The sequence below is a fragment of the Pundamilia nyererei genome, unplaced genomic scaffold (genome assembly GCF_000239375.1).
Source record: "Pundamilia nyererei isolate P.nyererei 1_Seehausen unplaced genomic scaffold, PunNye1.0 scaffold00100, whole genome shotgun sequence".
Taxonomy (NCBI): domain Eukaryota; kingdom Metazoa; phylum Chordata; class Actinopteri; order Cichliformes; family Cichlidae; genus Pundamilia; species Pundamilia nyererei.
In genome coordinates this window covers 2217289-2225515 of record NW_005187501.1, presented here as the reverse complement: position 1 = coordinate 2225515, position 8227 = coordinate 2217289, and the positions used below count along the sequence as shown (strand labels likewise).

General features: G+C 40.5%; 1 protein-coding gene across 1 annotated transcript in view; it reads right to left on the bottom strand.

Annotated features, from left to right (window-relative positions):
• The window catches only part of LOC102195332 (prickle-like protein 2), a 36205-nt gene extending 35395 nt beyond the window's left edge, over positions 1-810 (bottom strand). Inside the window, exon 1 of the mRNA XM_005740520.1 lies at positions 497-810. The gene's annotated coding sequence lies outside the window, so the exon portion shown is untranslated. The remainder of the gene's footprint in view (positions 1-496) is intronic.
• Positions 811-8227: the final 7417 nt, after the last annotated feature.

The following is an 8227-nucleotide window of genomic DNA, read 5'->3' as shown; positions in this document are numbered from 1 at the left end:
GTATCTTGTTTTTTCTCCCCTGTTTCTAAACTACACTGAGAGAGCAGTGGCAGAAACAGTTTCCACTCCACCCACTCTCTCTAGCAGGGACGCATGGACACATGGGGAAACAGGGATGAAATCAAATGCATTTACTCCTTCCAGAGGCAACGCTTTCCCCAAGTCCCAGCGGTCTTTCTCACCTGTCAGCGAGAAGGTAAACAAGCCTTCATACAAACTAACGTTTGCGCGAACATATATGTGAAAACACCCCCACCTGTCACATCGACGTGCACAAAACCAAAGGTGGATACACCTCATTTCTTAAGAAGAACTTTTGGCATTTGTGAAATCATTCCTGTATATACTACAATATTCAAATAGTAACATGCATACATTACAGTAAAATAAACACAGACTGGTGGAAATCATAATAATAATAATGATAATCACATGGATACATCCAGTGCAGTCTTTAGTGAGTCGAGTATTTTGTCATGATTCTGTTGACACTCACCTGTTTGTGTAGCTGGTTTCAGAGTCCTGGGGTGCGAGGCAGCTCAGACAGAAGTGCGCAGGGACTCGGCTGAGTTGCTCACACTGGACACATACCAGAAGACTGACTGGCTCTGCTCTGCACTGCACAGCTCACAGCGCTCTGCTCTTCCCTCCGAGTCTCAGAGTCAAACAGCAGATCTGCTTCTGCTGCCTCTCCCTCTTCCTTTCACACGTACTGTAGCAGCAACAGAGGGAAGGCTGGGGGGCTGCAGACTCTCTGATCAACACAAGTCTCCCTCCTCTCTCTCACTCTCTCTTTCTCCCTCCTCTCTCTCTCTCTTTCTCCCTCCTCTCTCTCTCTCTCTCCTTCCGGCTCTATGTCTCTCCTCAAGTATGGCTACAGGCAACCGCGGCTGAAGAGATGAGCAGAAAACACAGTGAGTAAGTGTATAGATGAAGTTGACTCCGTTTGCAAGTATTTATGTTGTGTGCTTTTGTGCGAAACGGCGCGCTGTACAACAGCACTGCACATAAGCGTACACGCAGTGGGAGAAAGCTTTACTCCCACCTCCTGCTCCCCCTTTTCACCACCACCTACCCTCCGCTCCTTTGCCAGCCCCACACCAGCCTGTTGAAATGAGTCATCAGCTATCAGCCAATCACACAGTGGCACACAGCCTCCGATAAGAATAACAGGAGTATTTATGCACTCCTGCTTTAAGAAGATGGAAATGACATGGAGAATTGTCTGGCATACTTTGCTCTCAGTGGGGATGATGACAGAAAATCGCTAAAGTTTATTTATTGATTTTTGTAATAATATATAATAATATATTTGTCCTTGTCATGTTATATATGCGCTAAACATGTGCAGTCCATCACCTCCTTTAGTAGCTTACAAAGAAATACGGCATGAATATAATATACGATTGGAAATATAATAAAAGGGTACAATGATCATAACTGCATCACTTGTGAGATGTGAGTCACTGTGGCATATGATTCATTCAATCAAGGCTGCAGACACATCTGAGTAAAAGAAGGTCTGACCCTGGTAACTTTCCTTGTAAAGTGAGGGTAAATGACTAAAACCAAGCACAAAATTGCCGTTCTACTACTGCTTTGAACAGCCTCTAACTGCGCACTGATCCAGCAGCCTTGTAAGCAGTGGGAGGAGATATTTTGGGCTTTCAAGGTTCCAGAAGTTAAATTACTGCTCCTGCATAGCCAAGGTTTTGTGACAATCAGTGGGAGAATGGCCTGGATTGACATGAAGTTATTCCGGTTGAATTATCATTCCCAACAAAGAGCTGAGAAGATGAAAAACCAGTTTAGAAGGCCACATACAAAAATCAAAAAACCAAACTCAAGGATAGATTGAGACTATGCCCTTTAAAAAACCCAAACTTTCACATGGAAGTTATTTCCTGTGTGAGTTATGACACTATTGTGACAGAAGCAAGCAGCACGGAAGTAAAGCAGACGTCAACAAAATATGCACCTTTGAACCTTTTTTTTTTATCCCCCTACTACTCAAGATTAAAGGTACATCAGGGAGATTTTAATTTTAATTTGTTAAAATCGTGCAGCGCGGCGATTAGCACTGTGGCCTCACAGCAAGAAGGTCCTGAGTTTGACTCCACCATCTGGCCACCATCCACACAGAAAATGCCTTTCTGTGTGGAGTTTGCATGTTCTCCCCGTGTTGAGTGGGTTCTCTCCGGGTTCTCTTGCTTCCTAAAGACACGCAGTTAGTGGGGTTAGGTTAATTGGTCAAAACCGGTCAAAATAAATAAATTGCCAGGCAGAGCTAAGTTGAAATTTACAGTTAATATTTCAAAATTTTGACTTCAGAGTAAGATATCACTTTGGAGTGTGGAGTATTAAGTTAGTAATTACTGCTAGCCTACATAAACTGTGCAGGCCATGCACGGATAAGGGCACATGTTAGTTACTGTGCAGTAACAGTTCAAATTCACCTACTAGAACTTTACTCACACAAACTGAAGCGCAAATAACTGGACCACATAGCAAGCTATGTTATTTGTGATACAATTCGATTAAAATAAATTCCCCAGCAGCACAATCAAGATGGAGAGATGAAGTTCCCTGATTGGAATTAATGCAGATGAGGCCAAGGAAACACCTAACAGCTGATGTAATAATATGAGGGAAGGGAGAAACCACTGGAGGAAATGCAGTTTTAGGCGCTCCACGACAACCCAAGCAGTTCCTGCTTCGGTCGGTACCTCAAAGTGTTTGTAAGATGGCCCCCTGCTGAAAAATAGTGGCTTGATCTCTTTGGATTGGGGGAAAGTTGTTGGAGTTTTGTTCCTAAGTGAAAGAAAAAGAAAGCGTGAGAATTAAAGGTTGACTGTCATCAGCAATAAAGCAAACCTGAGCCAGAGCAAAAGCTTTTATTTACCTGTCAGACATGTTCCAACCTATGGCTCTACTTTGGGAAGTGACAAAAAAATTGGGTGAAATTAGTTTTGTCTAAGGGTCACCCTTAGAGGAAGTTTAAAGAGCTCGAACACCGAGCTGCTGGAGCTGAAGCGATTTCACAAAATGCATAAAAACACAATTAAAAATTGATTCTCTGCTAATTTGTTTATTATGTGACACAACACTGGTCCATCCCTTGAGTAAGGCATAGTTTATTGTGCTTTTAGGTCAGTGTTCAATGTTTAGGTCTCTCTTGCAAATGAGACACTAGGTCTCAATGGAACTACATGTATAAATAAAGGTTAAATGAAAAATAAATAAATAAAAAGCTAGGCTAAGTTCGATTATATTTTTCCTGCTGTTATTGCTCCTTTGCACAGTTGTGTCTAGGAATATAATTATTAACTAAAAAGCCATTGGCACTCAGTTTTCTGAGCTATAAACCTTTCATCGGCCCCCTATATATTATTAATTTAAATCAGCATCTTACTTGCTGAATGCATTTTTAAGGTTTACACTGAAACTCATATGACAGCAGCACTTATGGCGAACACAAGATTCAATTTGCAGAAAATCTCATATTGGCCTGTAGCATGTGTTCAAATGAAGGTAACTCAATAACCGTCACCAAAATCTGTTTTTAAGACTGTAGATTCACAACTATAATGGTCTATTGGCATGGTCACACATCCAAAACACTTTCTGTAATCTCCAGTCTAGAAAGCAGAAATAATTTAAGCCAAAGGGTCTGATGGTGAGGAAACATAAAGGGTAAGGGGGCTGGTGATTCACATGCTTGTGTTCATTTGTCTGCATGGAATATTGTATTTGTTTTTTAATTGTTATATTGTTATGTGTTGTATTTGTTGTAACGTCTGCTATCCTCTTGGCCAGGTCTCTCTTGGAAAAGAGATTTTAATCTCAATGAGACCTTTACCTGGATAAATAAAGGATAATGTTAGTGACATAAACCGATCATCTAAGAGCAGAACAACAGGAAAATGAGAAGCATGTGAGGAGATCAAATGGAGGTTATTCTATATGACTCAAAGGGAAACCGTGGTGGAGCTGTTCAAGTCATTTCCGCTCCACAAACTTTCTGTCTGAAACTAGACCCTTTGGCTTTGTTCTCCTCAAATTACCATTATCTACACAAAAACCACTGATGCATAGCAAAATTGATCCGTTCCCCACTGTTGACCATTCAGTGCAGTGACGTTTTTCTACCTTTTGGATTCCTGTTTCTACTCCACATCTCCATTTTATCTGTTCAGAAAATGGGACATCAAAAGTCTGCATATGCTAACTCCAAATCCACTACCTGCATTGAGACACATTTTCTTATATGTTGGTTCACTGGACTATAACACAAAAACTCTGAATCAATAATCAATAATTATAATTCTTTGATTTTAAAATGATTTATCCTTATTAGTGACATTAGTCGGGGTGGGGTGGGGGGGGGATTACTTGATCCCCTGCTGAACTTGTAATTTTGGTCACTTACAAAGAAATGAACAGTCTCTCATTTTTATGGTGGTTTAATTTCCAGTTTCTTCCAGTTTCCAATCTCTCCACCACCATGGGCAAGAAAAAGAGCTGACAAAGGACAAGACTGCATATTTGCACAGGGCTGAAATGGGCTACAAGACCATCAGGAAGTTTGGTGAGTAGGTGACCACTATTGCTGCAATTATTTGAAAATGGGAGAAATATAACATGACCATCAATCCCTTGGATAGCCACCGTACAGAACTTAAGTTTGCCAGTAATCATCGAAATTCAGACAAGGGCTGCATTGGGGCAAGACACATGGACAGTAAATCCACTGACAATCCACCCACGTTCCGACTGGTAGGTGACTCGCTCTACAACACCAGCTTTCTCTTTCATCACATTGGAACAGATGATTTGTACAATTTGAGTTGTCCCATTGATGTCTAACCAGTGGCAGAGAATATCCTACTTAGTGTGTGTCAAATGGATGTCTTCTTTTATGAGTTACTTGATCCAAATACTTGGTTCATAACAATAAGGCTGATAACCTAAATTACCAGTAAAAATAAAAAATTAATTCAGAAATTGAGACTTGACTTTTAAAATGACAAAAATGAGAACAGGCATCAGTGTTCTGGTATTATAGGAGTTATAAAAGCATTTGCAGTTGTAAAGCAGCAGGACTTTTGACACTTACAAAAGACCTCTGCAGTTAGGAGAAAGAGGTTTAATTTTGGCCTGTCATTGAGCTAATCACGAAAATACCACTAACTAGCAACAGTTCCTTTACATGTTATTTTTGTCTGTGTGTCAGATTTAGATGATTATAGAGTAATAAGTTCTTGATGGTGTGACAAAATACAAGCCGATCACTTGACCAGTCTTAATACCTTTTCACACATGAATCTGGACATTGTTGTCACAGTCGGCCACATGAGCACGTTTTTACTTTCTCGTGTGTATCACACAGCAGGAGACAGTGAACATCAACCCCATTCTCGCTACCAGAAATACTTCACGGTTAACATTCTTCCACCACAGAGTTTAGACAGAATAAAGGTTGATTGTAAATTTGAAGGATTACCTCTCTATTTTCACATCGGCGCAAAGCGTTGCACTAGGGCATCATGCTGCACTAGAGTTGACTGCACTGGATATCCACATTCTCACTTGCACACCCATACTGCTGTAACAGGGGTTGTATAAAGGACAGCAGCTTTAAAAATGCATCTTACATCTGATAAAACAAGAAAGGACAAAATGTGTTTCTCAGATAAGACTTATTTAAATGTACCTTGGCTTTGGCATTTCTAGTTTAACTCTGAGAGGACAAGTCTGTTATCTTTCATTCCAGGGATGTATCAGAGAGTTGCAGAGAGTGCATAAGAATTAGAAAGAAAATGTTCACATCATGGCCTTATACAAAGCAGGAAACGGGTCTGTGCTTATCCTTACACAATACAGGACCTTGTAAAAGCAGCTGTATCCAACTGAGAGTGATAGATGGCATGACAACCACATAAAAGTGTGCTTGACATTTACATTGGAGACTTGAAAATATCAGCCGAGATGCGAAGACATTACTCATCCAGCTGGATTGCCTGTTATTAATGGAGTAATGTTTCCCAGATCTTTGACACGGAAATTTTTTTTAAGTGAAAGTGCTAGAAAGACGTCATGTAACACCAGATATTTCAATTTCTTCATGAGCAAAAAAAATATTATGCAAGAAAGACGCAAATTTTATTTATTTATTTTTTTGCAGCTCATGGTGCCATTCTAGTTTAAACCAGGGAGCCTTGGCATCTTTCCATTAACAACATTATTTACAGTTACATGTTTCTTGCATCAATTAAGCAACTACAATAGTAAAATCACTGGAATGATATTTTTTTCAAATTACTGTTGCCCTTTAAAACCAGTATTATGACCCTAACACAGTGATTTTTCATCATGCTTCTCTCTGCAAGGTGTGAGTCAAAGTAAACAAAGAAACACACACAAAAAAAACAATAAAATCAGATTGATAAGAGAATATTCTGACCAGCACTCGCTGGTCAAGATCCTCACACCACATGTGAGATGTTTCTGTCTCTCTCATGCATTAACCCACAGGAGACTCCCTCAGCTCCCTTGAGGACCACTACATCTGATACCAGCATACTGATGTTAAAAGCTCTAAGTCGGGGGAACCTCCATCCTGCCATACTCCATGTCAGTTACTGAGGAATGTCTGAGGAGCTCTGGGGGACTGTGAGTAAGAAACATGGGGGTTTTTATCTCCATCACTGTGTGGTGTCATGGGATGACAAAGCTGTCAGCCTCCAACCCTTAAGCCTTTCTTTTGAAAGAGAGTGTGTGTTAAGATGTGCGTTCAGAAGGATAAAGCGCATACAGCTTGTGTGTCCATATCTGTGCCTATTTCCAGCACAAAATGTGTGGCACATACGCAGTACTCAGTATAGCTAGATGTAGGTGTGATTCAGCTCCACATTGAGAAAATTATTTACACTTTAATAGACTAATGGCCCATTGTGCTGGGTGAGCAGTGTTACTGAGGCAATGAGGTCAATGGAGAAGGGAGATAATGAGAATGACAGTGATGTGTTGCCTCCATTAGAGCCCGTGTCATCCTGCTTGCCCTTTGATTTGATCACACAAAAAGTTCCAGAGCTTGATAAGCGAGACCCTCATCCCTCACTGTCACTGTCAAAAGAAGTCCTAACACACCAACTCTCCCCAACATGGAGGCCTAAACAGAATAAACGGCGGCTAAATAGAAAATAATCATGTTGCTCTGCTTGAATTACAACAAAACTAAATTATTTCTTCCCAGCTGGAAAAACGATATATTTTTGGGTGAGTCCGTTCGCTTTCATCAACCCAGTTTTTCAAATGATAATTGATTACATACAGTAGAGGCATGTAGACCTAACTGTACGTAGGCGGCTTTATTGTTCACGGTGTAGCCTTTGCATTATTTCATATACATTTGGTGTGTTTGCTCTTTTATTTATAGTTATTGTTAAAATTAGAGTTTGGCCAATTATCAAACCATTTGTCAATCACTTCCCCACAAAATAAATTTAAATAAAAATGTCCATCTTTGGCTCTCATTTGGCTCTGTCTTCCTCTACTCCCCGCTCTCACGACAGACCCAAGTTCAACCAAGCCCCATACTCCCCACCATTCTCGTCCATCGGGAAATTTCAATGCAGACAGAAGTAGACAGACACTGTGCAACCCTACCCTTCAGATTTTGTATCAAATTTAGATGCCATATTCTCTCAAATATATGCCAATTCATTTAACCAGTGTGTTATTAATAAAGTTAGATGACATCTAATCCATCAGCAACCTAGATTTCGCAGCTGGTCCAAAAAATAGGAAGTCAAGAATGACAGCCAGCTGTAACTTTTATAATCAGATTGGGTCCAAATACACAAGCTGACATTACTCAGCTGAGACCCGATACAATTCACACTGCTGCTCAAAGGGTGAACAACTTGCCATCCCCTTCCGGAAAAGGCAGGAAAAAAACAAGATACACAAAGACTAGCATGAAAAACATGCATGTCCTCTGGGTGAAGACACATTTAGCTGTAGAGTGAAAGCACATGATGTTTTCATTTGTGTTGGGCTCTGCTTTTTATACTCCAGATGACCTTGTCTATCTGAACAAAACATCACCATTTCCAGGTAGCGCTGTTTTATGCCTAAAAAGTGTGAATATCTACAAGCCGTACGAGGACTGTGATAAGAGTGAGTGTGTCCCAGTGTCCCTTTTCCAATTACCGAGCCTCTTTTT